Genomic DNA, 22,384 nt, shown 5'->3' on the forward strand with positions numbered 1-22,384 from the left:
CTTGAAACTATTCAGGATCAAACCCGTAGGTGTGTAGTGTCGTCAGTGCACCTCACGCGCGGTGCACGGTAGGCATTAATTTTAGTTCTTAGCAACGTCCCTTCGGGCCCTAGCTGCTACCCCTTTCATTCCTTTGCTGTACCTCCTTTCATATTATCTTTCTTCCATCTTACTTTCCACCCTCTTCTAAATATTTTTCACTTTTGTAACCGTTTACTACATTCAATTTTCAGCGCCGAATCACCTTATAGGTACCAGCGCTTGACCTTCGGCCTAAATTGTATATGCTGTTCTATTCTAGGCAGGATTTAAATACTGCCGGTTTTATTACCATGGGCTCAGCTGAGGCTGAACCGCTGCGGGTCGTTCGATTATATCGAAGCTAAGAAACGTTGGTTCTGATCAGTACCTGGGTGGGTGACCGCTAGGAAACGGTGCGATTGAAAGACCGGCGGTGTAGCTTTTGTGACAATAGTCGATTATCTGTTGTTTAGCTTTTTGAAACCTTGTTCCCGTCGTGAAGCTTCATTTCGCATACCTCACTCTTGAGGTTCGGTTTAAATGAGTTATATTTTTTTCTCGTGTATTTTATATGTTCATACACAATACATTCATGTTTGTATGTTTGTATATATATATTTTATATATATATATATAATGACATTTAGGGTCATACCAATGACACTTGTATCGTCTTGTCTTTGCTAAACTGTTTGTAGCTACGTTTTATATTATACTTCGTTTTTTTTTCCTCTAAAACCAGATCCGGTAAAAATTGAGATTCGAACGGCACTATAGCTGGGATGAAACAGGTCCATGATTTCCCCTGAGTGAAGTTATGTTAGTTTGGCCTACTTCATGTCAGTTATTTATCATAAAATGTTGATTATTTATGTCTGACCCGAAGAAAATAGCTATGTAATCGTACTTACCTTCAGTGTATCTATTGTGGTTCTAGAGTGCCTCTTCTTGATTAACTGTAGACATTCTGTAGGGTGTTGTTTGCAGTCCTAGACAACGGAAGACGCTGCATTTGCACCATCGTTTGCATAACGCGATAATTGGCGCCCCCTGTTCATAGAATCCAAACCATGATTTATCTTTGCCCAAAGAATAACCGAACACTTTCAAAACTCCACAGGCTGTCTATGAAGAGCTTGCCATCTTGCGTACGTTTCAGATCAGTCCGATTCAGCCTCCGGCAGCAGCTAACATCATTCTCTGTTCTCTGAAAGAAAGCGTGCCAACAGCAACAGGAGCCCCCGGTGACGACGCTGGGTGGCTGTCGGGGGTGTCACTGTCACTGGCGTCAGGTGGAGCACTGACTACAACCTTTGTTTACAACCGCTGCGTTGACTGGCACACACACACGCCTCGCCTCTTCCAGGGGGAAAACCTGACTCCCTTTTTAATATATTAAAAACGCCAAGAGGTGGAGAATATGCCTCCACTCTCGCCTCGAGGAAGGAAGGAGGGGAATTCCCTCCTTTGTGCGGCGCTGGAAGGTGGATCGGCTAAGGACAGCGGCGGCGTAAACAAGTGCCACATGGGAGTGTCACGAGACGGACTGGAGGCCGTAGCGTGTGCGAGAATCCGGGAGCGACTGCGGAACGCCGTCCTCCGCCGACTGCGGTTCGGACCACACTGACTGACTGCCAGTCTGTCAGAGAGAGAGGAGAGGAGAGCAGAGGAGTGAGGGAAATAGAGAGAGAGAGAGATAGAGAGAGGGACTCATGCCTTGGGCGGAGCAGGTGAAAGCCATTATCAGCCTGGCCCTCTACCGATAACGTTCGGTAGTCTACCGATTTTTATTCCCTTTAATAAATTGACGAGTCCTCAAGCTCCCGCCCCCCATCCCCTCCTCCACACACACACTCTCTCTCTCTCTCTCTCTCCTGATCTTGATTATTAGATTTATAAATGTACAGAGATGTACACTGATGTTTGGATATTACTTATGTGATTAACGATGCGGGGATATAAATTTTACGAATTTTACGGAAATATATTTTCCTGATTGTGTATTCTCAAAAGCGACTTTTTTTTTGTTTTGCTTACACACACACACACACACACACACACACACAACACACACACACACACAGGTTATTGAATACAGGTGTGGTGAGGGTTACAGCTAGTCCACCATTACAGGAGTAAAGTGTGAATGTTGAATTTGAATAAAAGGGAAAAAATTGAAGGGTAGATGGAGTGGGAGAGATACTAGCAGGAAAAAAACTGGTATCTAAGAAGATTGTGGCGATACAATGGTGATGCGCTCTCTGTGCGGGTGTGTAAAGCAACTTTTTGTTGTGGAAGTTGTTTGCACAGAGTTTCTTCCACAACGCGAGGGACAAAGTATGAATTGTGGCAGCGGCCGTTGTCTCGTAATTCCATAGACCACTTGGTGATTGGGGAAATAAGTTAATGTTGATAAGCAAGCATTCTTGTTATAATACCTCTCTCTCTCTCTCTCTCTCTCTCTCTCTCTCTCTCTCTCTCTCTCTCTCTCTATATATATATATATTATATATATATACACAGAATATATATGTAAATGCTTGTATATATATGCATGTATGTTATGTATGTGTATATATATATATATATATATATATATATATATATATATACTGTATATATATACTGTATATATATGTATTTATATGCATGCGTATACATTCATATATTAGAAAGGTGAATAGGTAGAGAGTCAATAGTAATAAACTCGTGTGCGTGAATGAGAGCGAATGAATGTGAAAAGGATCGTAGAAAAGACTACGGTAAAAGATGAAAGACAACAATGATAGATAGAGAGATAGACAGGTAGAGATCACAAAGCAGTGACGGTCTCCTTCCTGTTTTTCTGTCTGGGTGAATAATATATCGTATTCAGTGTCCAGGCTTAAACCCGTGTCCATATTTTATGCCCCCTTATGGATTTACATTAATCCTTTTTTTTTTGTTCACATGCATGAAGCGACGGATAGTGAATAATTCACCCTAAGTTTTCGGTATCGCATCAGTTTTTGTGAAGGGCACTTCGAAGCATTCATTTGGCTACACTGGTTACATATTAAATCAAAGATTGGTTACCAATAGTCTCTGGGTCTGCATCGCAGTTTGAAGAAAGTATCCAAAATGTGCTTGATTTTCGTTGACATTTTGAGGGTAGGTGATTTCTTTGCGCAGCGCGATAAACGTCGGTTATGACAGAAAACAGCTGTTGTTTCGCCTTTTAGTGAATATATCCTGAAGGTGCGTTGTGGCTTCGTTTTATATCTGGAATTGCTCAAGTACCTACTCTCCAGATGATGTTTCGGAACGTGTGGAATTCTCTTCTTTCCGTAGTATTCCCAAATCATTCAACTTTCATCTTCATATTTCCAAGAAGAGGGGGTGTGGGCGGGGTTGGGGGTTAGGTTAGACTGTCAAATATGCCCGTCTCGGTCGCGGCATCCTACATTCAAAGGGAAGGAATCAGCCCAGAATTAATTTGTATAAAACTGTAAGCGTACCCCCCCCCCCCACACCTCCATCCTCTTCTTTTATGACTCAAACCCACCCCGCCCTCCTCCCCACCGCCCCCACCCCAACCGGAGACTTGGCTTGTCTTGAAGTCACTTCAAAGGGAATTTCCAGAATTAGGAAGGCGGGCTGACGACGCTATAGTCAGCCCCCCTTCCCGAGTGGGGGAAAGATCACAACAAAGGGGATAATAATATGGCTTAGGCCTTTGATGTTCCGAAAGAAGAAGAAGAAGAAGAAGAAGAAAAAGAAGAAGTAGAGGGTGATGGTATATAATGCTGTTTGGCCTAAGTTTCCATGTATTTTGAGACTTGTAATGAATGCTCACTGGTAGACAGAATAGACATCCCTCTGCCTGGTTTCTCTGCTATATTGCTTCTCTAGCTTCGTCTTCCCCGTAGGAGGCTAGTACCGTCAGTGCACCTCATTCGGTGCAATGTAGGCATTACTTAGGGTAATTTGCAGCGTTCCCTCGGCCCCTAGCTGCAGCTACTTTCATTCCTTTTACTGTACCTCCGTTCATATTTTCTTTCTTCCATTTTACTGTCCATCCTCTCCTAACAATTGTTTCATAGTGCAACTGCTTTGAGGTTTTCCCCCTGTTACACCTTTCAAACATTTTACTGTCAATTTCTGTTTCAGGGCTGAATGGCCTTAGTTGCCACAGTGCTTGGCATTATGCCATAAACCTATATAAATAAAAAAAAATAAATCTAGCTTTGCTTTGTTACGGTTTCCACCTTCTGTTATATCAATGCCTCGGGGATAACCCCACGAGGGTCCCACGAGAGTCGAGTGACGTCAAAATACATTTTGGAATATACTCTGGATTTTCTCCTTAACTCATCCAAGATCTACAGATAAACTCATCAACACGTCTCCTTCCCTTGCTATAGTTCTTTCCCTTCGGAGGGTTAGTGCCATCAGTGCGCTCCATGCGATGCAGTGTAGGCCTTCATTGGCAGCGCCCCTCCGGCCCCTAGCTGCGATCCCTTTCGTTTCTCTCGCTGTACCTCTCTGTTTCATATTATCTTTCTGTCGCCTCTCTTCCCACACTCTCCTAGCTGCTTTGAGGTTTTCCTCATGTTGCACCTTTCAAAGCTTTTTACTCTTAATTTCTCTCTCAGCGCTAAATGACCTTGCAGGTCCCATCGCTTGGCCACTGGCTTAGATTTGATATTCCAGTTCCTTGTTGTTCTTTCCTGTCCCATGTCAAATTTATCTGAAGCATATCACGAGTGGAGATAAGAATGGAACGTTCTAAATGAAATGATAACAGGGAAAGGAACGATGATGATAACATAGAGGAACGATGCCCCAAAACGATGACGTTACGGACTGCTCTATGAGCAAGAACCCGTGCTGGCATAAGGCCGGCCAAATCTAAAACAACAACAACAATGACTTGACCCGTGAGCGTATCCCATTTCAAATGAAAACAAAAATTACGGTGAGGTTTCTTCGGCGCAATCCAGTTTTCTGCACAAGTAATAATTCTATATGAGCGGCGGCCCATGAAACTCAGCCAAGGCCCGGTGGTGGCCTGTCCTATAGCGTTGCTAGACGCACGGTCATGGGTAACTTGAACCATAAATAAAAGAAAATCCACTTAGGCTAGGGGGCTGCAATTTGGTGTGTTTGATGATTGGAGGGTGGACGATCACCATACTAATTTGCAGCCCTCTAGCCTCAGTAGTTTTTCAGATCCGAGGGCGGACAGGAAAACTACGGACGGATGGACAGACAAATAGCTATCTCAATAGATTTATTCTACAGACAACTAAAATCAATAGATTATATTGGCAGTGTTTGTTTATCCTGATGCTATTGGCTGAGTTGGGTGGTCTAAGTTCAGAGGCCCACAGCAGGCCTTTTTATTCACTTCAGCACCTTACCTCCTAACCCTCACTTCAAGGTAATAAAAACACATTGGTCGCGTTTATCTTGAATGGTTAAGAAAAAGCCACTGTATATAACCAAGTTTTAAGTGAATCCATATTGATCTTACCCAGCCAACCATATAGACTGATGTGGAGAGAGAGTTTTCCATCCTTATCGTCTTTGATGTGTGCATCTGTTCGCCAGTGCGCGCCGCGCGCGCACGCACACACACACACACACACACACACACACACCTTTTTTTATTTATTTATTTATTATTTATTTTTTTTGGGGGGGGGGTATAAATTTGGGGGAGTTGTATGTGAAAGTTAATGACGTCCCATGTACATCCCATTACGGGGATTTCTCTACCCGTTTGAACGATAATGCTATTGATAAGTTCTAACATTTCGTGGCCCAGATCACATCGCCATCATTAGAGAGGAAATTGCTCGGTGTTGCCGAACTGCAGTCAAGAGTGGCCCATCGACGGGTTTTCATGACGCTTTCTCGATCTCGCGCAAGGGATAAAACACGTTATCAATGAGTGGTTGCACTGCATCGAACGAATTCTGTTAGACTTGTCACTCTCTTCAACGGTTTAGGGAGATAGGGCTCTCTCTCTCTCTCTCTCTCTCTCTCTCTCTCTCTCTCTCTCTCTCCTTATCATTAAATAACCGTTAAAGAAATACTTTGAATGATCCCAAATATATATATTATATATATATATATATATATATATATATGTATATATATATATGTATATATATGTATATATATATATGTATATATATATGTATATATATATATATATATATATAATATATATATATATAAATATATATAGTGACAAGTGCCAAGTATCTGGTTACTACACTTACCATTCATTAATTGTTACATCACAACAGCCAGACACCTGAACCTTCATCACAGGTACTAAACGACTGAATACTCTAAAGGCAACAGTGATCCCTTAAACAACTTACCAGTATTGCAGAAAATCAGACTAAGTTCATTAAAACAGGTGTGAGGTAATCTCATATGTAATTAAATCAATTAAAGGGCATCACTCCATCAACAACTTTAAAAGTAAGTATTTCCCTGATTTCAGAAGTACTTCCCTGGTTCTAACTCACTTCAAGTAAATTGAAGGAAAACAGCTCAGTTACCACTCTATGTTTCTACCTAACATAAATATAATCATATAAATATACTGGTGTAGAAGAAAACACTTATAATAAAAAATTTTAAATAAAAAAATTTATTAACAAACTCAAAATTTATTAGTGAAATTCACGATATCAGGGAAAATTACTGTTACTTGAAAATTAAGTAAAATTAAATCAAAATTAATTTATCAAAAAATTCAAGAAAATTATTCCAATTGAAATCCAGAAGTGTTAGGAAATAATTAAAATTTAGAAATTAATTCACAAGTGCTAAACAATAATGAAACTTGAAAAGAATTCTTAGTAAATGCAAATTAATTCACAAGTGTTCAATTCAGTTAGAAGTGCAATTATTAAGTAATGAAAATAACTAAGTTAATTAAATTGTGAATGCAAATGAAAACAAAGAAAAATGTTGAAAATACCAAAATTGTAAAAAGTACCAATCACACAGAACATAAAATAAAAACACACACTTCAATAAGAAAAATGAATAAATGCACAAACAAAAATCACTTCAAATGAAACAAAACACAGAAATTTGCAATATGTAAAAATGTAAATTTCACCAAACCATTTGAACTATTAGTTGCAACTAATAAAAATACAACACTACCTTGGTACCAATTTTCTTTCTGCTGCAGCTTGTTTCACAATTCCACCACACAATTCACAATATTTCTCAAATGAAAAAGCGCCATTACGTCAATATCAATTATGGAGAGAGAGAGAGAGAGAGAGAGATAAATGCAATGCGGTTCTAAGTAGCAATGAAACTCTTCCTTACGGACTGGACAGTGGATATCACACAAAACGTTTGGGGCATGCGAAAGATGATGCAATCCTTCTAGAAGCTTCTAATATGACGTAACTTTACAGAAAGATCGTTAAATATTCACATGGTTTCGGCAAAGACGTACGCGAATGAAACCATTATGCTCAACAAAGACACGTACTCGACCGAAGCAGAAGTCCCTATCAGACGTGATGACAGGATTCCAAACACAACGGAGATCTCGAGATCTCTTTAATCAAACGTGTTGACAGATTATGGTAACAATTCTAGCTTCAAACGGACAACGTTAATCTCTCTCTTTCTTTACATTCTACGTTATACATTCTTTTACATTATGTTATGCGAAATCTGAACAGACATTTTAGACATCCTATAACTCTAAGCTAGATAAGGAATCTGAAAAATGTTGCAAAACTCTATTCTAACATTTCATACAGTCTAGGAGAAGATATATGCGTTTTGAAAGTAGCAACATATAATAGATATAGATATAGATATAGATATAGATATAGATTATAGATATAGATATAGTTATAGTTAGATGATTTAGATTTAGATTTAGATTTTAGATTTAGATTTAGATTTAGATAGATTTAGATTTAGATTTAGATTTGATTAGATTTAGATTTAGATATATATATCTATATCTATATCTATATCTATATCTATATATATATATATATATATATATATATATATATATATATAAGCATACATAAACACTTCCACAGCATCAACCAACAGCACGTCTACACCCCTTTGTACTTTTTCGTGTCTTGTTGTTGAAGAAAGTCCCTCCAGTAACCTATGACACTTTCAGTTCAGAAATTATTTTGTCTTTCTTTTTGTTCGTCTTTCCTCGTTCACAACATTAACGAAATCTACACCTCTCCGTTCTCTCCTCCGGACGAAACTGCCTCAAGAGCATTGGTCTATCCTAGAACTGTAAGAATGAATAATTATATTAAAGAAAGTTTTTCATTGGATATTTTGGTTCTCGCGTTGCTTGCTGAGCCCACACCTGGATCAATCATGTCACGACACATCATGCAAGCTTATAGATAAACCTGGCATAATAAATACATCCAAAGTCATCTCCCGGAAGCTATCATGACGAAGCAACGCAAAAAAAGAGTAAAGAATAATCCAGTTTTCGTTATAATCTTTTCATAATCGGCTTTTCCCCTTAACCCCCCTTTTTTTCACTGCCTTTGAGCAGGTTGGGACAGCAGTCTTTACATCGAGCGCAAATTTGATCAGGGCCGACACGCTATCCAGGACTTTCCGTAGCGTGTAGGCCTAGTTTAGTTGGGGGCGCCCCGTAATCGCCTCAGGCTGGATCATTAGGCTGGAAATAGCAGCGGCGTCGCGTGTTGTTGATGAGATCCACTCTTTATTACGAACTTTGAGTCAAAGTTGAGATTTAGAGCCGGGGAGAAGAGGTCTAGTGACTCAACGGTATTACTGAGTGCTCGACTGTCCATTGTTTATGCTCTCGATATGATGAAAAGGTTTGTGTTATTATTATATTATTATTATTATTATTATTATTATTATTATTATTTTGATTTTTTTTTGTTTATCACAGTCCTCCTATTCGACTGGGTGGTATTTATCGTATGGGGTTTCGGGTTGCATCCTGCCTCCTTAGGAGTCCCTCACTCTTCTTACTATGTGCCCGGTTTCTAGGATCACTCTTCTGCATGAGTCCTGGAGCTACTTCAGCCTCTAGTTTTTCCAGATTCCTTTTCAGGGATCTTGGGATCGTGCCTAGTGTTCCTATGATTATGGGTACAATTTCCACTGGCATATCCCATATCCTTCTTATTTCTATTTTCAGGTCTTGATACTTATCCATTTTTTCCCTTTCTTTCTCTTCAACTCTGGTGTCCCATGGTATTGCGACATCAGTGAGTGATACTTTCTTCTTGATTTTGTCAATCAACGTCACGTCTGGTCTATTTGCATGTATCACTATCTGTTCTGATACCATAATCCCAGAGGATCTTTGCCTGATCGTTTTCTACCACTCCTTCAGGTTGGTGCTCATACCACTTATTACTGCAAGGTAGCTGATGTTTCTTGCACAGGCTCCAGTGGAGGGCTTTTGCCACTGAATCATGCCTCTTTTTGTACTGGTTCTGTGCAAGTGCCGGACATCCACAGTTATGTAAATGTACATATATTTCAGTTTAAAAACAGCAAAGATAGCTTTCGGGAATCTGTACGGTTCCCCTTATAAATCTGACACGTTGATATAGCTTTACAGCGAAGTAAACAAAGCAGGAGTCAAAAATAAAGTGACTTGTTATTAACAATGGAACCGGTCGTCCAGTATAAATCAGGCAATGCCGTCGTTTTCTGATGAAAGCCCCGCCAGTCGTCTAGAACGTCGAATTGGTCCTTGCCCAATGCGGTCGTTCTGATGGTCCTCTTCAACAGCATAGGCGCCGGCAGCATCGGTTACTGGAAGTAGCCGAGTTACCTGAACGGGAGAAAGAGAGCCAACCGCAGCATCAGATGTGGCTAAAGAGACAACACTCTCATAATGTTCTTTATTTTTAAAGCCTTTAATATATTTCTTGGAAATAAGATTATTGGTGAATTTATCTTCCTGTGTGAAAGATTTATTGCCTTCCATGGAAAAACCACTGTATCGCCGCACCCTCCACTAACCTTCTTATACCAACATCTTTACTTCTGAAAATTACATTAGAATCTTCCCAATTTATGCGGTGATCGAGCTTAAGACTGTGACTGACTAATACATTGTTTTCCGCATTTATCTGGTAAGCTCTTTTGTGTTCCCCGATTCTAGTGGGCAGCCCTCTACCACTTTCCCCGAAATATTTAGTCACATTCTGAACAGGGAATTTCGTAAACACCAACTTGTTTGTGATTCGTTGTGCTATTGTTATGTATAAGAAGTCTCTTAATAGTGTTATTATAATTAAAGACTATATTTATTTTATCATTGTGATTTTTGTTAACAGTTTTCCTTATTCTGTTTAGGTGATGATTAAAAGGGAGGGCAAGACAATTCGTAAACTTCTTTTTGTCATTTACTTTAGATGAATCTATGTAGAATATTCTTCTGGCTTTTTTAAAGGCATTATTAATAAAATAGGAAGGGTAACAAAGTTTTTTTGAAAACATCTTCAATGTGTTTAAGTTCTCTGTCAATGAAGGCGGGGTCACATACTTTCAGGGCTCTCAAAACAAAGTTGACCAAGATGTTAGTTTTGACTTCACTATTGTGCCAGGAGAAAAAATGAATGTATGTTTCTGCATTGGTTTCTTTACGATAAACTGTAAATTTAAAAGTGAAAGTTACTGGGTCATGGAAGATCAATATGTCTAAAAACGGCAACTTATCATCTGTTTCGTGTTCGGCTGTGAACTTGATAGAGGGCAAGATTCCATTAATATACCGAAGGAAATTGTCAAAATTTGAAGGGTTACCTTTAAAAATAATGAAAATATCATCTACGTATCTCACCCAAAAAATGGGTCTTAGTGAAGGTTCACAGTTCTATAAAATTTCAACTTCAACAAATTCCATGCATAAATTGGCAAGAATAGGAGACAAAGGAGACCCCATTGAAACACCAAACTTTTGTCTAAATCCTTGATTGTTAAAGGAAAAGACTGTGGAGGACACAAATTTGAACTAGATCTAAGAACTGTTCAGTGGGTATAGCAAAACTAATGTTACCTAAATCCGACTGTTCCTTGAGCTTATTAAGTACATATTCCAATGGCACATTTGTGAAAAGCGCTGTCACATCTAGACTAATCATTTTACCCTGAATGTTTCCCAGTTTCTATCGAGTGAAGAAGATGAGCCTCAGAAAAAGTACCCAACATGGGGCTCAGTTGTTCTGCTAACCATTTTGCTAAAACCGATTGGGGTGAATTGCAAGTGGCATCTATAGGACGCAGGGGACAACCACTCGTATGTATTTTCGGTAAGCCATAAAAATAGGGAAGACTCGGGTTTTTATTGGAAATCTTACTTATTATGATTTGTTTATGTTCCTGTTCAGTCAACGTACTAGCAATTTTTCTTACATCTCTATTGAATTTTAATTGCAGTGAAGTCAATGAGGGTATTTCGTTAAGTTTGATATAAGTATTGTCATCACCAAGTAAAGAATTTGCTTTGAAAATGTATGTGTTATGGTCCATAATAACAAGTGACCCTCCCTTGTCCGCTTTCATAATTTTGATGTCATTATTCTCACATAATTCTTTTAAGGCTATTTTGTGTCTTCTAGTTAAGATTCCTATTTGTTCATTTAAATGATTATTGATTAAAACACCTTTCAAAAAGTTAATCTGAAACTCATTGTGTCTGAAATTAAAATGGTTTATATTGCTAATACCTTGTAAGAGGTCTGTGTTACTAGTCCATTAACAGCAATTCAAACCAAGACCGAGCAATTCTTTTTGTTCCGCTGTAATAGTCATAGAAGATAAATTAACCAATTTACAATTTTCGCCAATTTTGGTCCATATTGTTCTACCTATCAGATTTCTTAATTTTGAGTCAAGTTTACAGTTATGTGCCACATTTCTGCTTAAGGCTACCTCACCTGCTCTCCGTTTGGCGCCCTCGAACATGATAGGATGTAGAAGATCTTGAAGTTCTCTCATCTGTCTCCTCAGGTCCAAATGAGCGCACTCCACTTCCCAGGTTAGAGCGGCAGCCCGGACCGTTGAGATACAACGAACGAGATACCGACTGTAACCCCTACCGGTATTTAGGAGTAGACTTGTAAACTGAAACTGACCGTCTGCCGAAAATATATGGGTGGCTTACTTAACAAGCACCACTAATTGCTCGTTAGATTTTGGGTCTAGATCCAATATATGAGATACCAGATGAAACTAATATATAATATATCTGCAGACTCTACTGATTATAGAATGACCAGTGACAGACATTTTGGAGGGTGGGTTCCCCCTGACAGACGCACTGAAAAGGGGGAGTTAATTGGATCTAGATCCAACTTAGGAGATACCGAGTAAAATTTACACTACAATAGCACTGCACATCCTAGAATACTGTGGTGGTAATGACAGACGTTTTAGTGGGTGGTTACCCCTGACAGACGCCCCACAACGAGTGGGGAGGGGGAGACAGGATCTGCATCCAACATTGGAGATACCAAGTAAAATTTGTACTACAATTACACTGCACATCCTAGAATGCTGTGATGGTAATGCCAGACATTTTAGTGGGGAGTTACCCCCTGAGAGACTCCCCACAATGAGTGGGGGGAAGGGGGAAAGGGAGGGGGAGACAGGATCTCCCTCCAACATCGGAGATTCCAGGTAAAATTTTTACTACAATAGCACTGCACTTCCTAGAGTACTGCAGTGGTAATGACAAATATTTTAGTGGGTAGTTACCCCCTAACAGACACCCCACAACGAGTTGGGGGGGGAGGGGGAGGGGGAGCCAGGAACTGCATCCAACATTGGAGATACAAAGTAAAATTTGTACTACAATAGCACTGCACATCCTAGAAAGCTGTGATGGTAATGCCAGCCATTTTAGTGGGTGGTTAGCCCTTCACAGACATAACCTACGATTGGAAGAAGAGGTGGGACACCTTGAAATATTTCAAAATTTATCATAGGCAATATTAATATTAGAAATATGGTATAAGTATCTGAAAATCGTGAGCCTGATAAAATGTAAAAGGCAAAATATTCAAGAAGTATTGTGATGTTTCAGGATAAGAATTACTGCCGGAGTTATTTTTTAAAATTCCCATTGAAGTATGGAATATTTCACTTCATTAATTCCATCACATCTATATAAATACTATATGCGAGACTTACTATGTGTGAGTCTTGCTAATAATATATATATTATATATAATATATATATATATATATATATATATATATAAATATATATACACTATATATAATATTAGCACTATCCTTTGGTTTGGAGTTATTACTTCACACAAAGTATTTTATCTGAATGGGAGGGGGTCACAATTGGCAACAGCTAAAAGTATGTGTGCTGAGCCATTTTTGAATAATTAAACTAGTCATATGGTGCCACTTTCAATTCCTCTAAAAAAAAGAAATGTAAGATAAGTATTCTCGTTTTAATAGCGTGCTTTCTTGCCTATAGTTAGGACACTGCAGCCATGTCGAGGTTCGTAGCCCAACGTGTCTTACCATAACTGAATTGTTCTTTAGTTGCTGTTGGTTCGTGTGGATGAAATGAAATTTTTATAGGATATGGGAGTTCGATTGATATTAAGACCAAAGTCCCATCATAGAGAGCCCTTTTAACACCCGCACATTCACCAAGAGATGTTGTATCACAACACAAATAATTACTGGAAACGGAAATGTGAATGAATTGTTCAGGATAAGCTAATTATAAAGATCAAAACATTTTCCCCCATTTTATTCCCCCTCCCGAAGTTGACGATCATACAACTTGGAGCTTCTGACTCCCAAATTAAGTTGGCCTATAATATCATGTCAGTTATCTAATAGTCAGTCCACTTATTTTCGGCTGCTTCACTCAAATTGATCTGTACACTATCACCAAGTTTATTTTAATTTCAATCTTACTTATATTTAATAAACAAAACAATTATTTAACAACCAAAACAACTTACATTAAAGAGTAGATCCACTAATAAAACTTTGTGACATTGCCGTACATTACCTTTTTCCCTAGACATGGCCAAAGATACATAATAATGTAAAGCACTTATCACAAATGTTGACGTTGACGTATTCCAAAATTGTCGTTGTCTTGGAGTTAGAACGTTCAGTTTTGTTCAGGGTTAATTTCCTATTACAATGTAGATGCCGGCCTTGCTAATGAGAAACCCTTACTGTAACTGTTCGCCGTGGCTGTGGTAACCTCCGAGGTAATTTACTTCTTACCTTTGACAGGTACATATTACGCACGCGCGAACTTAAGGCCTATTAGGCAATTACTAGTTTAAGTAATTTAATTCATAAGTTTAATTTTATTATTCATTTTACTTATCATTAACGCTAATAGTTACTATACTAAGTAGCATTAAGTTACTTACTTTTAATTTATTAAGAAAAATAGATAAAGCTTCGAGTGAAGCTAACGACCGAACGGCTATTCCCCACAGTCGAACACAAATATCAATCCTTTCTGATTTCTAACAACATATTCAGGGAAGAAAATCTAAACTCGAATAAAAATGATACGCAGTTTGATGTTTAAAGCCAGCTGAGTGCGTTTGTCTCTTAACTTCCCGCCGGCACGCACCACAGGCAGCCTATGTAATGTGTTTCAATGCATTTTATAGAAGCTGGCTTTGACGACCATTATTCGGCTAATTTTCTCCCTAGTAATATTTTTTTCTTTATTTGTTCATTATATCCAGTAGACAGGCACTAACATCATATTATATCCTCACGTCTGTTCAATGTATTTACCATTGTTAATATGATTTATAATGCGTCTCCAACAGTCATAAAAATCGGACAACCGAATGTGCAAATATGTCAGCAGTGTGCAAGGCATAGGGCGTCAATCACTGGAGTAGCGATCTCCCTGCCGAGAGTGACTTCGGAAGGCCATATTGAAAGGTCTCGGTCCAGCTCTTAGTACTATATTTTATTACTATTACTTTTTTTAAAATCTTTATTATTATTATTATTATTATTATTATTATTATTATTATTATTATTATTATTATTATTCGACCCAATTTCACAGAGAAAAATTACCTTACGAAAACACACCCAAGCACTCCAACCATTGTGGTCAGGCCTAAGAAACTGCTCTTGGATTTAAGCAGTGTCAAGCATATATGGTTCGTGTAAATACAGGACTTTCTTTGCATATGGTAGCGAAGCACTAAATAAACAGTAATGTAGTACAATCACTAAACACCAACACTCACAATGCACTTACTCAGTAAGCACTCACACTTGCATACATTCACTATACACACACACACACACTCATACACACACACACACACTTAACATACACTCACACATACTCTCAATAACACGAAACACTCTGAATACCCAACACTCACTAGGCACTCACTATACATTAAATGCTCACTAAACACTTAAAACACTAAATTTACTAAATACTCATTATACCCCAAACACCCGGTAAACATTCATTAAACACTCACTTAATCCTAAACATTAATTAAACACTAAACAGTCACTAAACCCTAAGCACTCATTAATTACTAAATGTTTACCAAACCCTAAATACTTATTAAATACTACACAGTGAATGAACATCCACTCATTAGAAACATAATGAACACTTGCATACTAAACATTTGCTAGACACTAACATTCACAAGACATTCACTAAACGCTCACTTAAAATTCGCAAAACTTTCACTAAAACCCTAAACACTCACTGAATACTTACACACTAATATTCACTAAACACTACCATTCACAAGACATTCACTTAACGTTCACTTAACATTCACAAAAATTTAATAAAACCCTAAAGACAAAACATTCACTGAATACTTACACAATAAACATTCAATAACATTCACAAAACATTCACTAAACCCTAAAGACTCAGTAAACATTCACTGAATGCTGACACATTAAACAGTCACTAAACCCTTAACATTCATCAAACACTTACTCATAAAAATTCACTAAACGCTTACTCACTAAACCCTAACAATTCGCTAAACACTGACTCTTAAACATTAACGATAGAAAAAATCGACAATCACACTTATTTTAATTTCTCTTGTTTTCTTTACATTAATGCTAGGTGATTATTTTTTTGGGTCTAGTTTGCTCTTGTATTTATTCATAATCTTCTTGAGAGAATGGAAATGTTCGAAATAACTTGGTGTGTAGAGAGATTATTTAAAAAACAGAGATCCTCTGTGCCCTTCCTCAGCCAAGTGTATTATATCTGACGAATTTTACACCAGCCGAAAAAAAAATCGACTATAGTAACAATACTATTCATTCATAAAACTGATAATACAAAATGTAATCCATGATTTCATTAGCATGAAAGTCAGTTGAAACCAAAAGAAGGTAGTCCTGCTTCGATAAAACAAACCGAGTAGGCTGTAGCACAATTATTATGATCTGTACCCTGACTATAGCGTATATATTACATATGCATTACTATCTATTTAATGGGTGCGTATTACTCTATTTAACAAATGTTATGTACATAGACATTTTACAGCAATAACTCTAATAATGATAAGAACTTATATGCTACTTTATAGTGCCAGTCTTCCAACCATCGCTACATTAATTTTCATCTCGTAAACAAAGCTAAAGCGAGTAGGGGAGACCGGGGCTAGTTGGCACACTTTTTACAGTTTTGGTTATTGCGAATATAAAACAAAACTTTTGGCAAAATTCTTACCACCATTGAAAAATATTAACATTCATCTGTATCATAGAGCAAAATAATTGTTGTTTGCTTTCAACATAAGATAACAATAAGCTTTAGAAAAAAATAACTTTTCGTGCCAACTTTTGCCCCACGGGGTAAGTTGGCACACATTATGGGGTAAGTTGGCACATTGATGATTAAAATAAAATTACTACATTGCATTTAAATCAAATAGCAAAAATACTCCTGAATTTCCAAAATACAAAATATAAGGCATTAGTATTACTTCAGATCATCATCTAGTTGTAATTGTGGCAGGTGTGAAATAAATCCTCGTCATAGTCTTCATGCTCCCACATGTTACATGCCCTGCACTGGACCTACACTTCTCCTGGCTTACTAAATCCGGTATTCACAAAGTTCCGTGTGAGAGTAAAAAACCAACGGTGTTCCCTCCATGTGTGTAGGCGTGGATCCAAAAATTAAAAAATCCTTATAGTAGCACGAGTCTTCAAATGGAAAAACAAATCCACAGTTATGTAAATGTACATATATTTCAGTTTAAAAACAGCAAAGATAGCTTTCGGGAATCTGTACGGTTCCCCTTATAAATCTGACACGTTGATATAACTTTACAGCGAAGTAAACAAAGCAGGAGTCAAAAATAAAGTGACTTGTTATTAACAATGGAACCGGTCGTCCAGTATAAATCAGGCAATGCCGTCGTTTTCTGATGAAAGCCCCGCCAGTCGTCTAGAACGTCGAATTGGTCCTTGCCCAATGCGGTCGTTCTGATGGTCCTCTTCAACAGCAAGAACCAATTCGACGTTCTAGACGACTTGCGGGGCTTTCATCAGAAAACGACGGCGAATATTGCGCCGATATTACTCATCAGGAGTCAATTTCAGGGATAATGGTTACAAATTTATTTCTTTGTGACAGTAAATGAACAAATAGATCAAAGTATAAGTCGATCTAGTGGCCAACGTTTCTCTCGGTATCATCCGAGCATGATCACGGCAGTGGATCGGAGCAGACTGTTGGTATTATCAAGCTTCCAAAGAATATGGTGCTTATTTGAAATTAATTACGGGAGATAATAAGAAATTCAGAAAGAAGAGATCAGGTATCAGAAAAGAAGAAGAAAAGAAAAGTACATAAATAAGTAGATAATCAGATAAAATTGATAATTTGGGGAGATATGTGAGCCTTATTATAAACCCATAACAATGGGGATATGCCTGAATTCTAATGTTGCTTTTTTCCATATGTTTAATCTTTTTCATAATCACGTATCTTTCTGCAAACACGTACATAGGACGAATGGTTGATGCAAAGTATCTTTCACGTGCACGAAAGTAATTTGAGCAGGCTTGGTCAAATGTCTATTATATAGAATAGCCTTTTGTTGGTCTGTATCGTATTTAAAATGGGTAAGATAACCGTGGTAAAGTCTCCCAGATCAGGGAATGGTGTAGTCGCTGGGGTATGAGGCTGAACTCAGTAAAACGAAATCACTAATGATTAGCAGATTTCGTACAGATTCCCGCCCCCGACCCCCCACGGTGGGCGGGACTTTGCTGAATGAGCCTGCGGCTTTACCTATTCCAGGTGTAACTTTTGACTCACACCTGACATTTGAGAACCATCTAATGAAAGTTTCAACAATTGCTGTTTGAGAGGTAGGTATCGTTCGTAAGGCCTCATATTTTCATTAAAGTAATCAAACCATTGCAGCCCTTTCTTTTTTAGGTCGTTTATCCTTCTTATAATAGAATACTGTTGATGTCTGCTTCTGCCAGAGATTTATCTCTTCTAGACAAGTGGTTCGTGGTGGTAGGTTTCTGTTTACTTATGCTAGCAGTTATTACTTGAACCATTGATGGATGGTCTCTTGGTTGTCAATTTTTCATAAGGTCAAATACCGAATATCCACCTGCCCTCTACCATAGCGCGACCACCTTCCCGAAAATTGGAAATTATGGCCTTAATTTGTGACTCGTGAGAAAAAACTTAGTTCGAGAGGAAAGTAGAGGAATCGAGGTGTCGCTTCGAAGGACGCTGGCTCTTGGCTAATGTCTATCCTGGGTTACAAGACGTTAAAGTACTTTTTTGGGAAGGTGGTCGCGCTACGGTAGAGGCCGGTCATTCAGAGGTCCGTTATTCCTCGCACCGTTGGAGTATGCAACACTCCCTGAGAATGTCGTGCAGTTGGAACTTTTGCGGCTCAAGCGAAGATGCACTGCAATACTACCCTAGTATAAATCTCCTTGTATTTTACTAATTAACTTGTATACATTTGATCCAATTTTCTAAATTTTTCATTCATTTTTCTATGTTATTAAGTGATCTTTGTCTTTCCCTTCTATTTTGGGCTTGTTCCGTCCCCCTGGTGCTGGTACTAAACACGGCACCCATTTTGCACGTAAACTAGTAGTTACCGAACAAAGCGGCGCTGTAGTAGTCTACAGTTTCCCTTCCGAATCATCATGACGTCAGTAGTGTGTAGGATATACGCTTATTTGTACTGTTTGGACATCAGAGGTAACCGGTGAAAAGGTGTCCGTTTATTGTGGTTAACCATATAATGCTGACTGAAAATGGAACTTAAGCTATCCCCCAAAGAAAACGGTTTAAATGATAAACTACGTTATAATTAAGATCGGGACTGATCGTTGAATCTGTAAGTGTGTACGAAAGATTTATATAGTTTTCTAAATTTATCTATTTTTTTTATTGCTTATATGCAACTAACAACTATTATTTTTAATATGTATTACACAGCATGTGTCAGTATGTGTGTAAGGGAAATATATTATATATATATATATATATATATATATTTATATATATATAAAATATATAGATATATAGATATGTATGTTATATTAATATATATATATTATATATATATATATAATATATATATATAAATTCCCCTTCGGTTAAGCATATATGAAAATATAATTAATTCCGAGGTAGAGCGAATTAGATATTAAAGGACATGGTAGCTCGAATATATGGATAATGGATCACGGAAATGTATTTGACATATATAATAGTATATATATATATAATATATATATATATTTATACATATATTTATATGTTTATATTATATATGTTTATATATACGTGTATATATATATATATATATATATATATATATATATATATATATATGTATAATGTTTGTGTGTTTGCCAGCGTGTCTCTGTGCGCTTTGATGTTCCTTATCTTGCCTAGATGGTAAGCGGGGGATTACTCTTAGATCTTTTTATTTTTTGCAGTAACCTATATCACACACACACACACACACACACATTCTCATGCAAGGAAGCCTGTGTTCCCCAAATCTTCTGGTGTCCTCAGCGGGGCAAATGACATCGCAGTTATGGCGCCAGATGAATTTGAATGGATCAGTCAATCAATCTGGTGTCTACAGTAGCTCGACAGACACGTTCATTAGTGAATTCTCGTTGGGGGTGATGCGAAGAGCATGTTCTGACCATCACCACAATCTCTCCTTCATCATTACATCATCATATTGATGCAGGAATCCTCAGTTTCTCTCTCTCTCTCTCTCTCTCTCTCTCTCTCTCTCTCTCTCTCTCGCTTCTCTCTCTCTCTCTTCTCTCTCTCTGTGTGTGTGTGTGTATGTAAATATATATATATATATATACTATATATATATATATATATATATATATATATATCTGGGTACTATACTTACCATTCATTAATTTTTACCTCACAACAGCCAGACACCTGAACCTTCATCACAGGTACTAAACGGCTGAATACTCTAAAGGCAACAGTGATCCCTTAAACAACTTACCAGTATTGCAGAAAATTAGACTAAGTTCATCAAAAGAAAAAGGTGTGAGGTAATCTTGAGTTAATTAACTTAATCAAAGGGCATCACTCCATCAACAACTTTAAAAAGTCTAAGTATTTCCCTGATTTCAGAAGTCAGTACTTCCCCGGTTCTAAGTCACTTCAAGTAATTTTGTAGAAAACAGATCAATTACCACTCTATGTTTCTAGCTAAAACAAAGATTTATACACTTGGTTAAAATAAAACACTCAAAAATTTTAAATACAAAAATCTATTATTAAACTCAAAATCATAAGTGAACTTCACAATATCAGGGAAAATTATTGTTACTTGAAAACAAAGTAAAGTTTAATTAATTCTTGAATTAATTAAGTAAATTAAATCAAAATTTATTTATCACAATTCAAGAAATTAATTCAATCAAAATTCAAAAGTGTTAGGCAATAATTAAAATTTTGAAATTAAATTCACAAGTTCTAAACAAACAATAAAACTTGAAAGAATTTAAGTAAATGCAAATTAATTCACAAAAGTTGAATTCAATTAAATGTGCAACGATTAAGTAATGAAAATAACTGCGTTAATTAAATTGTGAATGCAAATGAAAACAGAAAAATGTGGAAAATACCAAAAGCGTGAAATCTACATGTGGCATTCGGAAAAGACACACATGTATGAAACCAGTCTGCTCAACAAAGACACGACTCGATTGAAACAGACTCCTCGAGCAAGATGATTGACATGTGAAAACAACACGGAGACTGCGAGCTCCCTTAATCTAGAGGCGATGAAAAGATACTGAAACAACTTTATCTTGGAACGAACAAAGGTAATCTCTCTCTTTCTTTACATTCTACGTTACATTAACTTTTAAATTATGTTGCGAATCTGAACATACATTTTAAGACATCCTATAACTCCATGAGCTAGCTAAGGAATCTAAAAAATGTTGCAAAACTCCATATATAACATTTCATACAGTCTAGGAGAAGATATATGAATTTTAAAAGTAGTAATATATAATATACCTCCCCTTAGAAGATTGTTTATCACAGTATTGAATCCAATGATTCGCAATGGAATAATTAATCAGCAAATACATTGTTTTTGCCACTAATGTGCTGCACTCTTAAGTTATACTGTTGCAAGCACAAAGACCACTTAATCAGTCTTTGATTATGGTTTTTCATTCTCTGGATAAATGATAGTGGATTGGATCAGACAACACTAAAATTTCTTCATTTCTAGGTCTGTTCACATACACTTCAAACTTTTTCAATGCTGTGATTAAGGCTAAAGTTTCCTTCTCAATTGTCGAGTATACTTTCTAATGTTTTTTCAATTTTGAAGACCTGAAGTACATAGGATGGTAGATATTATTTTCATATTCTTGAAGTAGAACAGCTCCAATGCCACCGTCAGAAGCATCAACTTGTATCACAAATTTCTTGTTAAAGTCTGGAGCTTGAAGTACTGGTCTTGAAGTTAAAATGGCTTTTACCTTCTCAAAGGGTTCTTGACACTCTGGAGTCCAAACAAACATAACTTTGGGACTAGTTAAGTGTGTCAAAGGAGCTACTACTGCTGAGAAATTTGGGCAGAAATGACAATAGAATCCAGCCATGCCTAAAAATCTCTGTAGCTGTTTCCTGGTAGTAGGTGGGGTAGCCTTACGGATACCTTCTACATTAGCCTTTACCAACTTCAAACCCAAGATACTGCACAGTTACCTTTTCAACTATCGATCCTAGCAGTTGATCCATCACTTGTTGGAATGTTGCAGGTGCATTCAT

The 22,384-nt window shown here is 37.4% G+C and overlaps 1 protein-coding gene and 1 long non-coding RNA gene across 3 annotated transcripts in view; one reads left to right on the top strand and one right to left on the bottom strand.

Moving 5' to 3' along the window:
* The window catches only part of LOC135197071 (alpha-1,6-mannosyl-glycoprotein 2-beta-N-acetylglucosaminyltransferase-like), a 139,317-nt gene extending 137,628 nt beyond the window's left edge, over positions 1–1,689 (bottom strand). The window contains exon 1 of one of the 2 annotated variants that reach the window (XM_064224021.1): positions 933–1,689. The gene's annotated coding sequence lies outside the window, so the exon portion shown is untranslated. The remainder of the gene's footprint in view (positions 1–932) is intronic. The other variant, XM_064224020.1, reaches the window with a different exon arrangement.
* LOC135197075 (uncharacterized) overlaps positions 1–22,384 on the top strand; it is a 243,925-nt gene that overhangs the window by 68,332 nt on the left and 153,209 nt on the right. The gene's annotated exons all lie outside the window — the stretch shown is intronic.

This window comes from Macrobrachium nipponense, chromosome 18 (genome assembly GCF_015104395.2).
Source record: "Macrobrachium nipponense isolate FS-2020 chromosome 18, ASM1510439v2, whole genome shotgun sequence".
Lineage (NCBI taxonomy): Eukaryota > Metazoa > Arthropoda > Malacostraca > Decapoda > Palaemonidae > Macrobrachium > Macrobrachium nipponense.